This window comes from Equus caballus, chromosome 6 (assembly GCF_041296265.1).
Source record: "Equus caballus isolate H_3958 breed thoroughbred chromosome 6, TB-T2T, whole genome shotgun sequence".
Taxonomy (NCBI): Eukaryota; Metazoa; Chordata; class Mammalia; order Perissodactyla; family Equidae; genus Equus; species Equus caballus.
In genome coordinates, this window is record NC_091689.1 from 10,091,000 (window position 1) to 10,111,020 (window position 20,021).

The following is a 20,021-nucleotide window of genomic DNA, read 5'->3' on the forward strand; positions in this document are numbered from 1 at the left end:
CCAAGCCTGCGAACAGGTGGACCAGAGAGCAGTGGTTCTCAAACTTTAGCGTGGCTCGGAAGCCCCTGAGAGGCTCGTTAAATCCAGATGGCTGAGCTCACCAACCAGAGATTCTGATTCAGTTTGTCTGGGGTGGGGCCCACGAATTTTCATTTCCAACAAATTTCCAGCTGCTGTTGCTGCCCCTGGCCTGGGAACCGAACTTGAAAACCATTGAGTTCGAGGACAGAACAGAAGATGTGAGAGAATGAAGTGAAGCAAGGTAGGAGAAGGAAGTGGAACTTCTGTTCCAGAAAGGAGCAAATGCAGAGCAGAGCCACAGACACAGATTCAATGAGGGCCAATGTCAAATTGGGAGGATTGTTCTGGATGACCAAGAAGAAACGCAGAGCAGAAGTCCAGATAGTTGGTTGGAAAGATGAGAAGCATGGAGGACTGTCCTGGATGAGCAGGGGTGACATGGAAAGCAGATGAAGATCTGGAAGTCTGCTCTGAGGGAGCGGGGTAAGACGTGGGTGAGGGGGGACAGACATTCAGAGAAGAGGGACAGACACAAAAATGACCAGGAAAGAAGAGCAATCAGGAGGACCATTCTGGGGTTTGAGAGCACAGCTAGGTGTAGAGTCATCAGTGGATAGATGATGTTCCAGCAAGGGGACTGGATGAGATCTTGGAGGGAGAACTGAGGTAGGGAAGTGAAGCTGGAAGCAAAGACTTGTGCTGGGAATAATGAGAGGAAGCTGAATAGGTGGAGGGAAACCAGTTGAAAGCCCTTGAAACCATTCTAGGTCGTGTGCCCATTCAGGGAGCAGGCAGGTCACGAAAATCAGTCAAGAGTCAGGTGTGAGGACCTGGAACATGCATGCTTTGTCTAAATAGGTAGCAGAGACTTGACTCCAGGTGATTGTGGTCATTTAGAATTACAGGTCAGTTTTCTGCCTTGCTGTAGGTGCCAACATAAGTTGCCCCTGGAGATGGGTTTCCATTTGCTTTTTTTTTTTTTTTTGTAACAGAAACAGGATTCTAAAGCAATATTCAAAGCTTGTATTAACTATTAACAACAAATACATATTGCCCCTGCCCAATGGGGAAATAGGCCATGGAGGAGAGATGTCAGGGATATGAGGTGGGATTGTCCCCTCCGTCTTGGGCTCCAGGGGTCCCAGGAAAAGGCTTAGAATGTTCTCCTTCCTGTCAGGGTGGGAGGAGCTGGCCTGGAGCACGCCGAGTTTCCCAGCTGTGTCCCCCCTGCTGAAGAGGAGGCTGCCCTTGAGCTGTTTGAAGGACTGTGATCCCCCACTGTTGCTCGGTTCTGTGTCAGGGGCCTAGTCACTCTCACCCTCGCTGAGGGGCTCCATGGCCTGGAACCAGGCCCCAGACTGCTCCTCAGGCTCGATGTGGTAAAGAATTGCTGCCTCCTGGAGCAGCAAGCTCTCAATTACTTTGAATTCCTGGGAGAAGGGACAGGATGCAGACAGGGCCTAGGTGGGGGACCCTGCCAGGGTCTTAGTGGGGTGAGAAGAGGGTCAAGGAGCTGGTCTGGGGTCTTTGCTCACAGGTGAACCCTCCTTCCCTTTCAATTTCATGCAGGACTTACTGGTTCTCTCCACTTGCTTTTAAACATCATGCATGTCAAATCTGCAAATACACCAAATCTAATATTTTGTGGGCTAGTTTGTAACCTCTGGACTACTTCGTATCTGTGATCCCCTGCATCTTCATCTTCATCATTTCAGTAAGAGAGAGATGTCACCTGGAAATGTCAGTGTTTAAAAAAAAAACATGGAGAAAGAGGGTGAGAGCTTTCACACGAGAGTTGACTTATGTAAGCATAAGGGGAATCAACAGTAGTCACTACCAGGCGGCCTCCACCAAAGCATAGAACTGTTCTTAGCATGAGGAAGGTAATAGTTCAGATCACACTTATGGGCTACACTCATTTGGGGGGCATTTAATATAAAAAATGATAAGGATACAGTAGAGGGCATTCAGAGAAGAATGACCAGGAAAGTGAGTTTCTTCTTTTCCCAAGTCCAAAGAGGAATGGTTGAATGACTTGGGGATCATTTACTGGAGGGGATGTCTGCTCACACAGTCAGTCTAACTGTCTTCAAATTTAGAAGAACATCATTCGGAAGAGGAACGTTGTTTACTCCAACCAGCACAAATGGGAGGGAGCTCTGTGATAGAACTCTCCCAAATTTAATCAACATCTTTCCATAGTCAGAACCATCTGAGACAGAGAGGGCTGCCCCAGGATGTACTGAGCATCCCATTCTCAGAGGGGACCATGCACGGGATGCCTGACCACTGGGTACAAATGGTGCCAAAGAGATTCAAACTTGAAAAGGAGTTTTGGGAAGATGACCCTTTACAGCTTGGAAGTCTATGTTTTCATGCTTATATGTCTTCTTGCAAGAGAACTAACATTTGGAGAACTTTCGTGAAGTGAACCAAATTACATGCTCAAGGGTCCTGTGAGTCTGATGGGTGACCGTCACCTCCCTGGAAAACTCAGAGAACCACAAAGTGTGAGGACAACAACTTTGGGTCATGTTGAGTCTGAACACACTCCCAGATTCTATGACACATTCGCAACATCAAAGAAGAGGATCAGGAGAGTTAATCAGATGTAACGTTTGAATAAGCAAATTTATATCCTTTTACTATTTCTAATTTGAGCATTTATTAAGCCCCTACCAGGTACTAATTTCTGTGCTAAAGCTTTCTTATGTTATCTCATTTTGTCCTTTTAAGAGCCCCATGGCGTTGCTACACTTTGAACATGTACTCAACACTTGAGGAAAGTTCAGGCCTCAAATCGGCACCAGTAAACAAACTTTGGGCAAGTCATTTAGTCCCTCAAATTAATTTCGTATTTATAAAATGAAGATACTATTTTTAACATGAAAGTATGTTGCGAGGCTCATTATTAAATAACCATCTCCGCGTGAACCACTTGGTAAATAGTTAAAGGCAAATATCACCATAAAAACATATGTGAATCCATGAAATAGACCCTCAGTGTGTTTCTATATGGCTACCTGGGTAGAGAAAGAAGAAAGTATCTTGCGATTATGGAGTTCTAGAGTTGAAAGTGATTTGAAATCTTTTATAGTTCTATTCTATGCCCTTGAAATAATGAAAAGAAGGATTGAAAGGACAAACTGCCATGTAGGCAGATTTCAATATTTAAAAATCAAGCCTATAATGGGATAAGCAGTTGTCTCTATGTGAGGCCTCACAATTTAAATGCTGAAAGTATAAAAGCAGAAAATAATAATATTTACATTTTAAAGGAATAGTCAACCAAATGGCCCTTTATCTTTAAAATATCTGACTTTTTAAAATATAAACAGACAAAGTATTTCTTCTAACAAGAGCAGTTATGTACCAGAGTTAACTCACACATTCATCTTAATCAAAATCAACCAACTATTCACCAGGTCTTTATTGAGTTTCTGTGTTTCTTTGAAATAAAGTCATACATTCAGATACGCACATCCTTTTACCAAGCTCCTTAGAAAATGAGCTCCCATTTTATTGTATTTACATATAAACCAGAACAGTTATTCAAAGAAGTATTCGAGAGTCCACATATCTAGCTGATAATGGTAAATAACATTGGTGGGGTTTTCTTAATGTTCTTATTATATTTTGAAAGCTAGCTTCACAATTAGACATGGTTTATTTATATATTATTAACATATTTTAGGATACTCAGAGTAGCCTGATGTATTTATCAAACACTTTCTTGTAAGATATGCTGCCTGTTCCTTTTGCTGAACCATTATTTAGGTTCTTTCCCTCCATCTTAAATTTTTGCCTCCTTTCAAGCCTCTCCATGGGTTAGTTCCAGCCCTATTCCTTCCATGAAGCCTGCATCGAATACTGCGCTTTGATTCCTTTCTTCTTTTTACAATAATTACTGTCTATACTATCTACTGAAACACTTGTAAAAGAGTGGAACTCAGTTATATTTCCCTCCAGCAGTCAGTGAAAGAGAAACCTTAAATGGATGCCTAAATATGTAAAACAGGGAAGAGTGTAGCGATCTTTCTCTTAAAACCCGTTAGGCCTGACTTATGAACCCTGTGACCTGACCTGCTGAGACGTGCGTCAGAACTCCTAAGATGCCACAGAGCATAACTCGAAAACCACTAGAGAAGAAGTTGCAAACCCCAGTTTCTACAGGGGATAAGGCAGGTAATGTCAGAGAGGGAAAGGGACTGGTGGAGACTGGCTGTGCGGAGGGTACACAGTCAAAAGGGACTGCCACATCTCACTCTAGTCTACTGATTTCAGAGGGAACTCAAGGTTCAGTCTTTCCAGATCCATGATCCCTCAAGGGAAGCCAGACTGCCAGATTACCTTTAAAATAATTCTCTGGACTTTTGAATGTTGGCAACAAATTTATATATTTCTAGAACAATGGACAGGCCAAATAAAGCATGCCTGCTGGCCAAAATTGGCCTGCGAACTGCCAGATAATGACCTCTGCATCCTCAAATGAGGACCGCAGGAAGGAAAGCTCATGCTTGTTATAGTTATTATTTTATCTTCAGGATCAAGCACAGAGCAGGTGTCCAAATTTGTTGAATGAAAGAATAAATAATGAGTCAATAGATTAAATAGACACTATCGTAATGTCTCCAATAGTTTCATTGTTTCCTGACTTAAATAAAGGCAGTGTGGTGTAACAGAAAGAGCATCTGTCGAGAAGGGAGATGTGGGATGTAGGACGAAATCTGCCTATTACCCTTTATAGGGTCTGAGGCAATTCACTTTACTTACTTACTTAGTTTTCTCATCCATGAAATGCTGAGATTGGATTATAGTGTTGGTGTTTCAAAATATATTTCAAGGAAACTTTAGAATTTTGCGCGGAAATGATTCAAAGGGATTCTGAAGGGATGAAGTGGGTGCTTAATAAGAAGGAAGTCTTCAGGGTTTAGGGATTCAGAATAAGATTACGCTGACTTTTTGGTAAATCATGGCAGAGTAAACATAATTATTTGTCTGCTTCTTCCCAAAACTCTAAAATGACAAGAAAGAGATTCTTTTTTTAAAGGCATTAAAACGTGCAGACTAAGAGAACGAAGAACAATACAAGAGCAAAGACAAACTGGACCCCAGGGATCTAGCAGACTCAAGGATGCTGAATTCTAAGTCAGTTTGCTATTTTTACACTGTCTTGCAGAACTGCTTGACCCTTTAGACTATGGCTATGTACAGCCTTTAAAATGTGTTTTCAAAAGGATATATTTGAACTAAAGTTCTAATGTTAAAAAATTATTGTAAACCCCTTGACTAGATGAAAACCCTCCCTATGTTCTGTTCTGCGATTATTCTCTGAACAGTTGGCTGTATTGTGCAGAGTTGTGGGTATTGCACCTTCCCCCACGTCCTAACACAACGTGCGAAGTGGACACACAGCAGCAAATCCATAATGCTTCCTGTCAAGACTACATTTTTCTGGCATCTTTACTTACAGAAATCAGAAGTGGAGTCTGAGGAAAGAAGCACAGCACCCTCTCTGGTAGCAAATACCATGAAATTCTTGCTCATCAAGTCCCTTGTCAAATCTTCCATTTACGAAATGTCTGTAGGAATCGGAGACCCAAGTCATTTGTTATAGTAATTCATTAATGGGCATTTCAGAGCCAAGATAACAAGTGTGGCCAAGCTTCGTTTCTGATGAGCTCAGCAATAACAAAACTGAACCAATCTCATTTTAGAAAATACCTAAATGGGCCTCACTCATCAGTATGTTTCAGATTCTTTCACAGCTTCAAATCTAACGGGCAGAGCTGGGTTTCCTTGAGATAGCATTTCAGTGAAACACTTTTAATTCATTTTACACAGCTCTTATTAGATTTGTAAGAAGATACACACTGTATAAGCACCCCATGGTCACTTGAGAGGAGAGCAGTTACGTGACTCATTTAACAGGCAATTACCTATTTAAGAAAGAGACAAATATCCTGTGTCTGACAGAGGCTATGCTTGTATGACATGAACCAAATGTTTGAGACTTAAAATCCTACACCGAGGTTGATTCTGAGCTCCTTTATAGAATTCACTGATCTTAGACTAGTTAAAAATAGATGCTTGATGGAACTGTTCTGTATCTTGACATCTCAACTGTAGTGGTGGTTACACAAATCCACACATGAGATAAAAATACATAAAACTTAACATACACACACAGAGTGCATGTAAAACTGATGAAATCTGAACAAAGTTGATAGATTGCATCAATGCCAATATCTTGGCTGTGATATTATACTACAGATTTTAAACATGTTACCACTGGGGAAAACTGAGTGAAAAGCATACGGTATCTCTCTATATTATTTCTTAAAAGTGCATGTGAATCTACAATTACCTCAAAATAAAAGTGAAAAAAATAGCTAACTGCATGTATTGATTTGGTGAATGTCACCAGCTTGGCCTGGTGGCTTACTGTCACGATTCCAGTTATATGTACTGTGAGATAAGGATGTGGCTTTGACTGACGGGCACGTGGGCTGCACATAGGAGAGCACTTTTCAAAAGGCTTATGTATTTCAAGAATATCGTTGCTGTTGGTAGAATTTGGGTTAAGATGTAATTCTCTTTCCTTCCACCTCTCATGCATGGCTTGGAATTAGGGATCAAAAGACTTGGAATGGCACCGTGCATTTATTTCCTAGGAGTGTGCTGTGGTGTAATATGCGAGAGGTTTTGTTCAGCTCTGGGTCAGGTCCATGGAGATAATGGACAGATGGGCCGTTTGACTTTCTTCTGAGAGCATCCTGGTGGTGGATGGCATTAATGGTCTTTATTCACACCATTTGCCAGGTAACTTAGTGGACCTCCCTCTGGAGCTTTGCTCCTATCCCTTGACTTGGAGTTTGGCCTTGTGGCTTGCTTTAGGCAATGGGGTGTTAGCAGGGATAAGCAAGGAGAGGCTCAAAATACACTTGTGAGGTTGAACTTGTTCTCTTGCTTGGGCCATTATGAGGACAAGGACATGCCCAGATTAGGCCATTGATCCTAGGAGGAGGATGAGAGAAATGTGGAGCAGAGCCGCTCAGCTCAGCTGCTCTAACCAAGCCCAACCTGAAGCAGAGTCCCTGGCTGACGTGCAGACCCATGAGCAAGCCCAATCCAAAGCAACTATCCCATGGATACATGAGTTTTTGTTTTGTTTTTGCTGAGGAAGATTTACTGAGCTAAAGCTGTTGCCAATCTACCTCTTTTATTTTCTTTGCTTGAAGAAGATTAACCCTGAGCTAACATCTATGCCAATCTTCCTCCACTTTATTTGTGGGTCACCACCACAGCATGGCTGACGAGTGGTGTAGGTCCACGCCTGGGATCTGAACCCGCAAACCCAGGCCACTGAAGCAGAGTGAGCTGAACTTAACCACTATGCCATGGGGCCAGCCCCCTACATGAGTTTTAATGATTGTGGTTTGAAACCATGGTTTTTGAGGTGGTTTTATACAGAGCGTAGTTGGTAACCACTAAAATTGTGATGGATGACCTATTGGGTTTCAGATGGGTGGCTAGAATCTGAAAGAGTGAGATAGAGAGGCCGTGGGGAAGAGGAGATGTTATTACTCCAGACTTGTGGGAATTAGAATACAAACTGGCAACATGGTTTCAGAAAATGGAGCATTGTCAATTATTAAAGTTGAGGGAATAAGGTCTGCCAAGGTCATGTTTGAGGACCTTTTTGAGGTCATGAATTAACCTAATGCTGAGCCACCTCAGCTTCTGAATAAAATTCTTTTGACTGAAGACCAGGTGAGGCTGAGCCAGCAGGAGAGGGTGAAGTGGCCTTAGCCATAAGGTCTGTGGAGAAAGGAGGCAAGAAGGTAGTTTTAGCTTCCATCTAGATCAGGAGGTGGCATTTTTTTTTCTGTCTGTAAAGCGCCACATAGCAAATACGTTAGGCTTCATGGGCCATGCAATCTCTGTCACAACTGTTCAAAATGTCTGTTGTTGCCTTAAAGCAGTCATAGGCAGCACATAAACAAATGTGTAACTGTGTTCCAATAAAACTTTATTTATAAAATAAGCAGTGGCTGGAATTGGTCTTTAGGCTATAGTTGGCTTACCTCTGGTCTTGTATGATATTATTGAATAAAACATTTAAAATTAATTCCTTGTGAAAAATTTGAGATAAAGATGGTAAATATATGGCATGTATGCCTGAAGCTTTCCCACCTGAGCCAACCATAGACATCAATCATCAGTCCTGGAACCCTTTCCCCAGTTGGAAATGTCCTCTGAGTTCTTCACACCTCAGCAACACAGGCAGTCATTATCAATCTATCATCGCTTGTAAGCTATTTAAAGGAAAATACTGAGAAATACGTTCTAACCTTAATTCAAATGCTTCTCTTTTTACAGCCATAGAAAAATATCACGAATTTAAAAAGCAATTGTGAATTTAAGGACAACTCTTCTGATAGTAAATCAGAGGTCAATATAGCATAATAATAATAATGTAGATCTTCCTCAACTTGCGATGGGGTTACTATGAACCCATCATAAGTTGAAAATATCTTAACTCGAAAATGCCTTTAATACACCTAGCGTACTGAACATCATAGCTTAGCCTAGCCTGCCTTGAACACACTTACAGTTGGGCCAAATCATCTAACACAAAGCCTATTTTATAAAAAAGTGTTGAATAGCTCGTGTAATTTATTGAGTACTGTACTGAAAGTGAAAAACAACATCATTGCATGGGTACAGAATGGTTGTAAGTGTATCAACTGTTTACCCTCGTGATCACATGGCTGACTTCCCATGGCTGACCGGGAGCTGCAGTTTTCTGCCACTGCCCAGCATCATGAGAGAGTATTGTACCTCAAATTGCTACCCTGGGGAAAAGATCAAAATTCAAAGTATAGTTTCTACTGAATGCATTCTACTTTCTTTACCATGGTAAAGTCAAAAAATCGTAAGTCAAACCATAGTAAGTTGGGGACTGTCTGTAATACTAAAATGTATTTGTAAAATTGTTTAAAGTTATATGATGTCAAAATATTTGCTTTCAACATGCACATATTTGCTTTTGAAATTGTGAGATTTAGATTCAAGATACTGCAGGAGACACGAAGACCCACACTAGGATGTGTCTGGTTAAGGTAACACCTGGAGTCCAGAAACGTAAAAAGGAGAGGCAATGGTTGGGTAGGTTGTAATATCAGGTCAATTCTTCGTGTGATGTTACATGTATTTAGCTAGACCATGTGCCTGTGGACAAGGAGACATGATGCTGAGACAAATTGGAAAGGAACCCTGGTAACTCATTCTCTAAGCTCCACAGAGGTGAACGCAACCTTTGCCACAGAGCTGTGATGGCTGCTGGTGAAACAAGGTTTGACAGGAAACTGAGCATTGGAGGCTGTTTTGAGGAAGTCTGTCAAAACTGAAAAATGCTTTCTCCTTAATGGTTCAAAGAATCCAGTATGGATTATTGATCACAGTTTTGGTAGTTTCACTAACACACTGATCCTAAGTTATCAGCACGTGTTGACTCCTGCCCCAAGTTGTTTAATTTCACTATCAATTCCAAGGCGCCATAACTTCAGCCAAGGCCTCCTTGCTAATAGGGGCTGAATGTGCTGCATCTGGTATAACCAATAAGATGTGACTCTGGCCTTCTGGACTAACAATGGGATTTCCTCGTTGCAGCATTCTTTATGGTCCCATCATCCCTTGGTAATGGCTTGTGAACAGCTTGAACCCCGCAGGCATTTCTCAAGTAACCTCTCCCTCCACATTCTGCAAATAAAAACAGGCTGGAAAGTTGCAATTAATCACATGTTTTGATCAGTCCGCAGTTTGGGCCGGGGAATTCTGATCCTGGAGAAGAGGTGGTAGTGCTGGATATGATCTGCCGGCAGGCCGTTCGGTCATCAGCAGCGCTGACTATTTTAATGGCACAAACTTGGAAACACTGTGCAAAAGTTTGGGGAGTACATGTGAGGTGAAATAATTAAATGTGTATAGGGTTATTCTTGGGAAAGAGTTCCCCCAAAAGGCTCAGAAGGAGTAAGAGTGAAGGTGTATGACTTTTGAAGGAGTCCATGGACCTTTCTGATCCCTGTAATAACAGAAAGGGTCTTAAAACATCAAGTTGGGTGAGCTTCCTTTTGTAGGGATGAGTTACTGATGGCTTAGAGTCACGTGGGACTTGGAGCTGGGGGGGGTGGGGGGGTGGGGGGGGTGGGGGGCTGGGGAAGCTATGACTTGATTTGTATCTCCCTAACCCACAGCTAACTGAAAGAGAGATTCTCGAAATAATTGATACTAATTGCCTTGAGCAAGGACTAACTGGCATTTCTATCTACCTCCACTCTTTCTTTGACACCTTTCCCATTGGCATCTCTCCCACCTTCCTTCATGCACACTCCCTTCATGCACAGCTCTAAGCATGAGAATAGGGAAAAGAGAATGTACCTTTCCTCTCTTGTCTGTTCCAAACCCTGATCATCCTGTCCAAAATGGCTGGTCAGCCCAGTCACACGCGACGTTGAGCCAACGAGTGACAGGTGTCCATAAATTTCTATGTTGTCTTGTCCACTAAATCTTAAGCAGAAACTATCTATCAAAAGTACAGATATCTCTAGTATGTTAGGATGTGAAGTTTCTGGGGAGAACTTGGAGGGAACTTCAGGGAACCCACTCTGTTGACCCCATCTCCCAGCTCCTTCGTTTCTAATATTCTTCTCCCCATTCTGGATCCTCTAAGAAGAGAGGGGAGTTCAGGGCTATGGCACCAAGAGTTAGGGGAAGAATAAAAAAAAGGGTGAAGACCATGCATGGATAAGTCTTCCAGAGGAGTTTTCGCAAGATGAGAGCTGGATTTTATTTGTCATCAAGGCTTTTGGTAATTGTGTTGCTCATATCATTCAAGCACATATACTCTGGCCAGCTAATAGAGTATCTGTTTACAGAAAAGTGGTAAAATATGCAAAGTTCTACTGTAGTGTTTCTATTCCACCCCTTTCATTTTCTTTCCAGACTGGAAAGAAACTTTCTTGGTTCTTTTATTAAGAAGAAAATGGCCAGCAGGGGAAGGATGTGAAATTCTCTGAGTCTGAATGAAATACAAGAAATTATTATTGTGAAATAGTCTACCTAATTAATCATGTTGCTAGATTGAACTTCAGTGTCTAGTTGACAGCTGACTTAACATAACCTAAATTCAAAACAATAAAGCTTGTCTAAGGAAACTCATTTTGAAGTTTATTAATGCTATTTTCCTCAGCCTCTACACCTGCTGGTAAATCATTTATTTTCAGTGATAGAGCCATTATAGATGGAATGACCTATATTATGGCCCTTCTGTGTTATTGTGGGACACCCCCATCCGGCAACATCACTGAGGTATGGTATGACTGACTAGGTGACACAACCGCTTTCTTTATAATAAAGTTTACTGCATAGAAATTTACGGGGAAAAAATATTCTGTAAACTTTAAATTCCAAATATTTACATCCTTATTAACGATCATATGGTCTCTCTTTCTCTAAAATCCTGTAACTGTACATTTCAACGTAGTTGTAAACACAGCTCGTACATACGGTTTTGTGTTTTTGCCTCCTTCACCTAACATATCGCATGCATATTTCCATAATGGACTACACAATACAATTTTAAAGCTCACAGACTGTTCAACATATTGATGTGTTTAGTGAATATTTTAATACTTCCGTTCTGAAGCTAATATCCTAACATCTGCCAATTGGAAGAAATTTTTAACTGAATTAAATATGTATGTATTTGTTTCCCAGCACGCATAAGCCTGAAAGATGCAAGTTGCAGTGTTTATCATTCTCACTAAGAATAGCCGTTGGCTCTGGGCCGCATCACTGTAATTCTGGGCCCCAAACTCCAAGTCCCTCCCTCATGATGGCAGTCCCTTTGATGGTTCACATGTATTCTTGGAAAGCCATTATCATTTCCCTCTTTGCCCCCATATGGCTCTCCGTCCGCTACACATCAAGCACACTTAATATCTTTCTGTTGCCCCTTCACTGCCTTTCCAGCTTTCTGAATGTTAGTATTTCTTTCCTTGTGGTTCTAGCTGCACTAACACGTGGGAAGTTATTGTCCTGAAGAAGGGGAAAGAATTTCTTTCTGCTTTTGATAAAATCATTTTATTGATCCTCAGCATAGGACAAGCTTTTATCCATTCACTCCTTCATTCAACAAGTGGTAATGAGCACTTCCGATGGCTTTGGTCCCCATGAACAGCACTGGGGATAGAATGGCGGCCATGTGGACGTAGTCTCTCCCTCAGGGGAGTATTGCAATTGGCTTCCATTAATTCACATTAGTAGGGCTGCTTTTTATCATCTGGCTTGTTGTTTCATTGTAGTGTTACCCCACCAACCTGTCCTTCCTAAGTCATGGGGATGACTATACCCACACCACTGATAGCCTCATTTTTGAAAGTATGAAAGCGTCACGCCCATTTATTCTCTTGCTCATAAACTAACAATGAGTGCCTATGGAGGTGCACAGAGTGAGTCCCTTTTTTGGAACTTTGTTACCCATATATAAATCTTTGGACCTAAAAATATATGTAAGTTTCCTCCATTTGAATGTAAGTAATGTAGACTCATGTGTTTCATAGGTTAATATGCATGTAATATGCTAAAATGGCTAAAAACCAATGCTATAGGAGTAAAATGACTGTTCATATTCTGAGGCTGGTGACAGCATCCCAGGAGCCTCCATCTATTCCTTGAAGCAATCTGAGTTATACGTGGATTGCTCAGGGAGGAGGTAGAGGCGGGTAGGGAGAAAGGTGAAGTAGGAAATCCACCATTGAAAACTGTAGGGAGGAAAGCCCTGCGTGGGCTTGAAATAATGCATCAGGCACCTGTCACCCATGACGTCAGAAGTGTCAAACAACAGAGCACTCGGGAAGTTCTTTTATTCCAGCAGGCCTCCTCAACATTGTGTATTGTCTCCTGGGGAGAAAGTGGAAAACCCAAGTTCCTGCTCCCCTTCAAAGAGCTCTCCATCCTTTTGTGTATTTACTCCATGTGCCCCAGTGCGCCGGCGGCTGCAGGGACACCAGGACATTCTAGCGTGAGTCAGGTGGGGCTTCATTTCTGGCTTTGTCCTAGGCAGATAACTTTCTTAATTTCAGTTTCTTAGACACTGAAGAGTAGCAGAATATGCAACCCCAAAATATGACTGTAGGAGTTCAGGACACACCACCCCAAAATATGTCACTTTTGTATATCGATTGTTTTGAGCTGTGGGCATGTGAAGTCCAGCAAGTGCAAGAGAGACTTTCTCTGAACTTCCCTTATTTGATGAAGACAGAGCCTCCAAAAGGAAGTCAGTTCTCATAAATCCCCTCCTCAAGAGTTTCATCAAGCAAGGAAGGTTGGCTTTTGTTATGGGAGAGGAGACTAGAAGTCGACACTATACCCAGACAAACTTTGTCACAAACTATCATACCTCCCATCTATTGTTCCAAGGGCCCGTTCATCTTTCCTAAGAATCATCTACCCTCCCCTTAAGAGGCCTACATCGCCCTCCTTTTCCCTATTAAGATGACATTTAAGTCTGAATTCTAAGCCACATTGGGGAGCTACTCATTTTTCCCTGGGTATCTCCCATGTACCCACGAAGTATACAAGTTAATAAACTTCTGTTTGTCTTTCTCTTGTTAAATTGCCTTTTATTACAGCGGTCTCTGCTAAGAACCCAGGAGGGTAGAGGGAAAATTATTTTTCCTCCCTTACAACAGTCACAAGAGAAAATTATGATCCTTCACATTATTGAAAACATATTTAAAAGTGTCCTGCACATTGTCCTGGCATATGATTAAACAGTTAATATAAGCTGATTCCTTCCTTCCTGTTTCTCTTCCTCATTCTCTCTTTCCCTAAAATCCTTTACTTCTCCCTCCCATTATTAAGAAGCTGATGATCTATTTCCTAACATCAAACTGATTTTAATGGTAAACAGATTTCACATCCCAACATTAAAATAAAAAATATACAATTAATTCTGAATTCACAAAACAACCTAACTCTTCAGAAGATGATAGAGAAATCCAAGGTGATATTTATGATAAAAATGACATAGTGTTCACCATAGTAACTAACAATAAAAGCACAATATGTATAGGGACTTATTCATATATCATCTCCTCTGGTCTGTTTACTAGCGTCCTGTGACACAGATTTCTTCGTCACCTTCACAAAGACACAAAAGTTTTAAGGTAACTGCCAGAATAAAGGAGCTATGAAATGGAAGAGGCAGAGTTTGAACCCAGCTCTTCTGATTCTAAATCCTGGATTCATTCTCCTGTACTATGCTGCTCATGTTTGCAAATAATTGCGTAAACAACAAGCTTTCCCTTATAGAAGTTACAGAAGTTTATAGCAAAGCTGATGGGAGAAACCATAGATTTTGGTCACTGTCCCTCCCACCCCAATCCACAGCTGACACAGAGACACAAATTCACACATTTGCATATACATAGATGTAGCAAAATGGAGCCTTCATATCTCTTGTTACAGTTACATGCGGTTATATAATTTTGTACACATATATCTTTATAGATCCTTTATAAAGTCCTGTGACATTGCTATTCTAGTCTAGCAGGCTTTTCTAAAATGTTGATTTCTGAAAGAATAGACTAGATTTGTAAAGTTAATTTAACCTTTCATTTTGAAGAATTGATTTGATCATGAGCAATATTTATTTAAGACTTATTGAATAGCCATGCCTGGAATTTTATAGCACTACCCTCATACATTAATCCCTTTGGCTTCTAGCTTATTTCACAAACCTTTGAGAATGGTGCCACTTGTTTGTGCATCTCAAATTGCCTTCTACCAGCAAGAAACTCTTCCACTGATTATGGTAACATATGGCTACATGAGTGGGTACAATGAGCATCGTGGTAATGGTAGATAGAAAAGAAATGCATTCCCCAAAGTGAAAGGGCAGAAGAATAAAGAAGGATTTTAGTGTGAGTAGAACTGAACGAAATAACTTGAATTCTGGTGAGAAAGTTTTGTGTTCTCTTCAGCCACTCCTATCTTCACCGCCATACCTTCTGCCTCCTCATGTTTGATAGGTTGGTTCAAAAAAGCAGGGGAATCAACTGATGAAGAATAGGGCCTCACCATCAGTAGATAAAGAAATGACCATGTAACTGGTTGTAAGAGAGAAGAGACTCCATGAAGCAGTGAAAAGTCCCCACTTCAACAGGAAATTCAGGCAAGGTCATGAACAAGAGATGGACTGCGGCAGTGATGTAGAAATCCCTGTACTGGGAGCTTTAGAAAAATCTCTTCTTAACTAGGACTCTGCTATGGGTTGGAATGAATCTAAAAGTGGAGCTTCAATTCCACAGGTTACGTTGCAGGGGTCTTCAAGACCAAGACTAACATCATTATGAACCACATGTGTTATATTACTAGAAAGATTAAATCTTAATTAGTTAGATTGTAGTGGGTAAAACTGAGTTAGATTGCGTATCATCCCAGCCACACAATCATGTTCAAACCCCAAATGATAAGAAAATAAGAATTAAAAACAAGGCTTTATTTTAGATTTACTCTGCAGGTCTAAAGGCATCTCTCTTGAACTGTGATACATGGAAAAGTATAACACACATATTAAAAGAATATTCTTCAGAGATTGTGAAAATGAGTTCAATTTATGTGAAATGATAGAAAATGAAACAACCAAATATCAGTATTCTCATTCTTCTCTGAGGCATAAAATGCTACAGCTTAATAGGAAAGTTACAAATGAGCTACAAGGGAGAAAAGAAGAAAATATTCAGGCATACAGAGCAAGCTTTTGTTATATTGTTACCCTGATAAAATTATAATCTTTCAAGAAAATTACCATCATCACAAATTCTGATCATCCATATCACAACCAGTGATGAGAAAGTAATGGCTAAGGATCAAGTTAAAAGATTTGCCTCAAATTATTACCACCACCACTGCATTTGGAGATACAAATGTGAAATAACAATTACTTGGCAATCATTTATAAATTCTAAATTGTACCGAATAACACATGTTCTTGGATACATTGAAGAAACATGAAAGAATTGTATTAGTTGCTAAGTGCCTCTCTCTATACGTTGGCCTATATTTCTTCTTGCCCATTATGTGCAAATGTATCTAGAATATCTCCATGGTAACTTCTAGACACATATCTATCTATGTGACTGAGTGTTTTTCATTTGTTCCACATATTTGTTTTATTTTATCCAAAGACTTGCCTTGTCACATAGTTATATTTCTGTGAAAAATATATATACATGTACATGCACATGTGTACACACACATACATGCCCAAATTTCCAAAGGATTTGAAACAATTTAGAAAAAATAGAAACAGCATAGCTCAGTTAAAGGAAAGAAACGTAGTTGAAAGTATTAGATGGGGAAAGAGAATTGTACCAGTAAGATGGGATAAGATATTTTAAATATTCTGATAGTCCAGCAGCTTGGGCAGAAAGGAAAATGCACTGCACCATTATATAGTTCTCATTTGATAAAAAGAAATAAAAGAAAGATATGTCCTCATTCTTCGTTGACACAGGTATTCATTGAGTTGTATCTTATACACAGATATTGATATTGTAATTAAAAAGATGCCTACTATCCTAAGGAAAAGATCCAAATGTAAAGTGTACAGAAACGTACCTGTATTTCATATGAGCCGGCAACACGCAAGTCTTGAATGCCTTCATGGAGGCAATTTGTCAGAAACTGCTCTGAGAGGTCAAGCAAAGAGGACCTAGTTAGCTAGTGAACTAGATAAGATCCTTCTGTTTCCATATTCCCTCATGGAACTTTTCTTTCCTGCCCACAGTCAAATTCTCCTCCCATCTACTCATTGGAATGTATTCCCAGGGGAGTTTGGACAATTACTTGAGTCCATATTTCAGGATTCTGTGGTATCTGCCTCATTATGAAATGAGAGGATTTTGCCTTTGTTGTTCAGTCTTGGAGGAAAAGGGAGAGATTCTTTTGGGCCGGGGATGAGACACCTTCCTGGTAGCTGCCTGTTAGTTCCTCAGTTTGACCTCCTATCCCAAGGTAAGGACCTCAGTGATGTCAGTTAGGAAGCACATGAGCCAGTGACGTTCAGACAATCAAGCAAGACATTTGCCCCATCCCCACTGATGAAATACTTTTCTCAGAAACATTTTTAAAAACATATTTGCTCAAGACGGCTGAGTACAACAATTTCTATAATATGGTTTTGGGATGCTGCATGAGAGATCCAGGTTATAGTGGAATTAAAATCATGAACCATTTCTAGCAGATTCTATCAGCTAAAGACATTTGATTTAATGTTTGTAGATACAGTACGAAATGAAGTTTAACTGAGTCAACAGTTATTTTCATGCTGGCAGATGGACCACAGTGTGGTTAAAAATGTGGGCTTTGGAGCAGATGGCCCTGAGGTTCATGTCTATGTGGTGTCACTTACGTTCTCCATGATCTTGGGCAAGTTCACCTCCCGACGTCTGAGTTTCCTCAACTGTTAGTTGCAATAAAGCTTTACATTCCTTATGAGACTGTTGTGATAAATACTTTAGATGTTAATGTATATAGACTGATTAGCACCTTCAACATAGTAATTGCTCCAAAAAGGTATTAATTACCATCACTACCAACCTCCTAGTACTACAATTGTTAATTTCCATATACTTGCTCAAAAATATGGCAGAAACATAAGCATGGAAATTTCCCGATGTGCAGTAGAATAGGTAAAAAATTGGCATAAATATTTCCTTTTTCATGAGTTTTGCGTAGAGATCATTTGCAAATGAATGTGGAAAAGTTTTTTAAAAATGAATTAAAAGTTTTATGTAGAATTAAGGTTATTTTCAGGTTCTCTGACAGAAACAATGAGAGCATTTAAAAAAAATTATCTTGGAGAACTCCTTCAAATCAAAATGCTTTGAAATATCTTACATTAAAAAAACGGTAATTTGGAGATCTTAATAAGGAACAAAAATTAAGAGATATCAGGTGGCAGACCAAAAGAAAACTAGGCATAGTCTTCAGAAAAATGTTTCATATCTCGTCCTTTGTTTTCATTTATTTTGGCCTAAGTTTCCATGGAGTTCTATCCTTGTGGGGTAATTGGACTATGCTGATGTCTAAGAAGCAAGAAAATGTTCTAGAAAACTAAACCTGAAAGCTAACGTAGCTGTCCCTCATAAAGCATTGAAGTGAGGAAGGGCTTCTCAGGTTGGTATTCAAGGACTGTCTGAATAATCACCTGAGGCGCTTGCTAAAATGCAGATTGCTAAGCTCTAATGAGGCCAAACTAAACCAGAATAGTGTTCCAGTAATGTGCATTTTTAATAGTCTCTTTATATAAAAGCCATTGTGGTAAATGTTGGATAAATAAATGCCTCCTTTGGATATTTCAGAGGAAGCCACTTCTTTTGCTGGTATTATTTTTTTAGGTGGAACATAATTACAGCCAAGTTGTTTCATCATTGCTATTCATTTTTGGTTTTTACCATGTTGGCAAATACGGTTCTCATATCTATTAACACCCAAGCACTAGAAATGAGTCATCACAGCTTTAAATGTTGAGCGCAATGAACTGTAACACATGCAGGAGCAAGATTCTTGTGTAAGGTCTGTGTGGTTGCTTGCCTGTTCATTGGTAAGTCCTTTTAGAGCTCCAGGATATTTCTACTTAATTGAAATCTATTTAACTCAGTTTATAGAATACCTAAAAGCAGCACTATGTACATATGGGAATCTCAGATAACAGGCAGAATGAGACAGAGAGAACATTGGCTCTCTATACACAAATTTTTAAATGAATTATTAAATGATACATTAAAACACGTCTTCAAAGGGAAGAATTTTTTTGTGCTCCCCGTAGGCTGTATCCCTTTTGCAATAGACCTATTCATGCAAATCGGAAAACATGTTCTGTGAAATCTGTGAGTTGCATTTTCAAATGTGGTGTTAGAAGAACCATTGAAAGAAAAGGAAGAGAAACTAGATTTCAGAATGATAAAAGGAAAAAACACACATTAAAAATGGCCTAATAAAATTTCGATTTCTAAAATATGATTTCATACATTGTCATCTGGGCATAAATTTAATAGATCACCACCAAGATGTAGTTGGGGTTTCTGCCAAATCTCTTTAATTTCTTTGCAATGGAAATCATAAAAGCAGAGAAGAGAAAGAGAGAGAGAGGCAGTATGTGTGTGTGTGAGTGTGTGTGTGTGCAAAGTAGTCAAATGTTATAAACTCTCCTTTGAGGTAACCTGAGTTTACTTGAAATTCTCTAATATGATAATGAAAAACCAGAACTAAAAGAGGGCTTGAAAATGAAAAAGAATTGCTAGGAAATGAGATAAGTTTATGCCCTTCAATGTTTTTGAGCACTGCCATTAAAAAAAAGAAGTATCCAGAACACCATTTTTTAAATCAATAGCATAGCAAAACAAAACAAAAACAAGACCCTATACACACACACACCCTTCTACTAAGGAATATCTATTTTCAAAGACAAAAAAAACCGACAAGAGTTTCAGGGGAGTGGATACAGCTGTCTCTTATTCAAATCTCATGTTTTCCTTCTTTGACTAAACGCTAAAAGTTTCTTTGCCTAATATTCCTTGATTTCTCCCCTTCCTAATATTGCTTTTTGGCCTTTGGACAGGCATTTGGGTAGTAACCAATCAGCACTTTATAAACAATGAAGCTTGAAAATCACTGGAAATTGCGGTTACTCCTTGTCCCCAGCGCAGTAGGAATACATGTGATGGGGCCTGCTCACTGTCCACCCCACCCTTGATTATTGCGGAATTTGTTCTTCAGGCCCCAGAACTGGATTTGTGGTTTGCGTGATGAATCCAAAACCATGTGACCAATAATTTGATGGTTAAGATCTTTGTTTTATGTGCAGCAACATAGAAATTAGTGGCCAATGATTACCATTTTCTGATTTCCATCCCTCAATCTTTTGG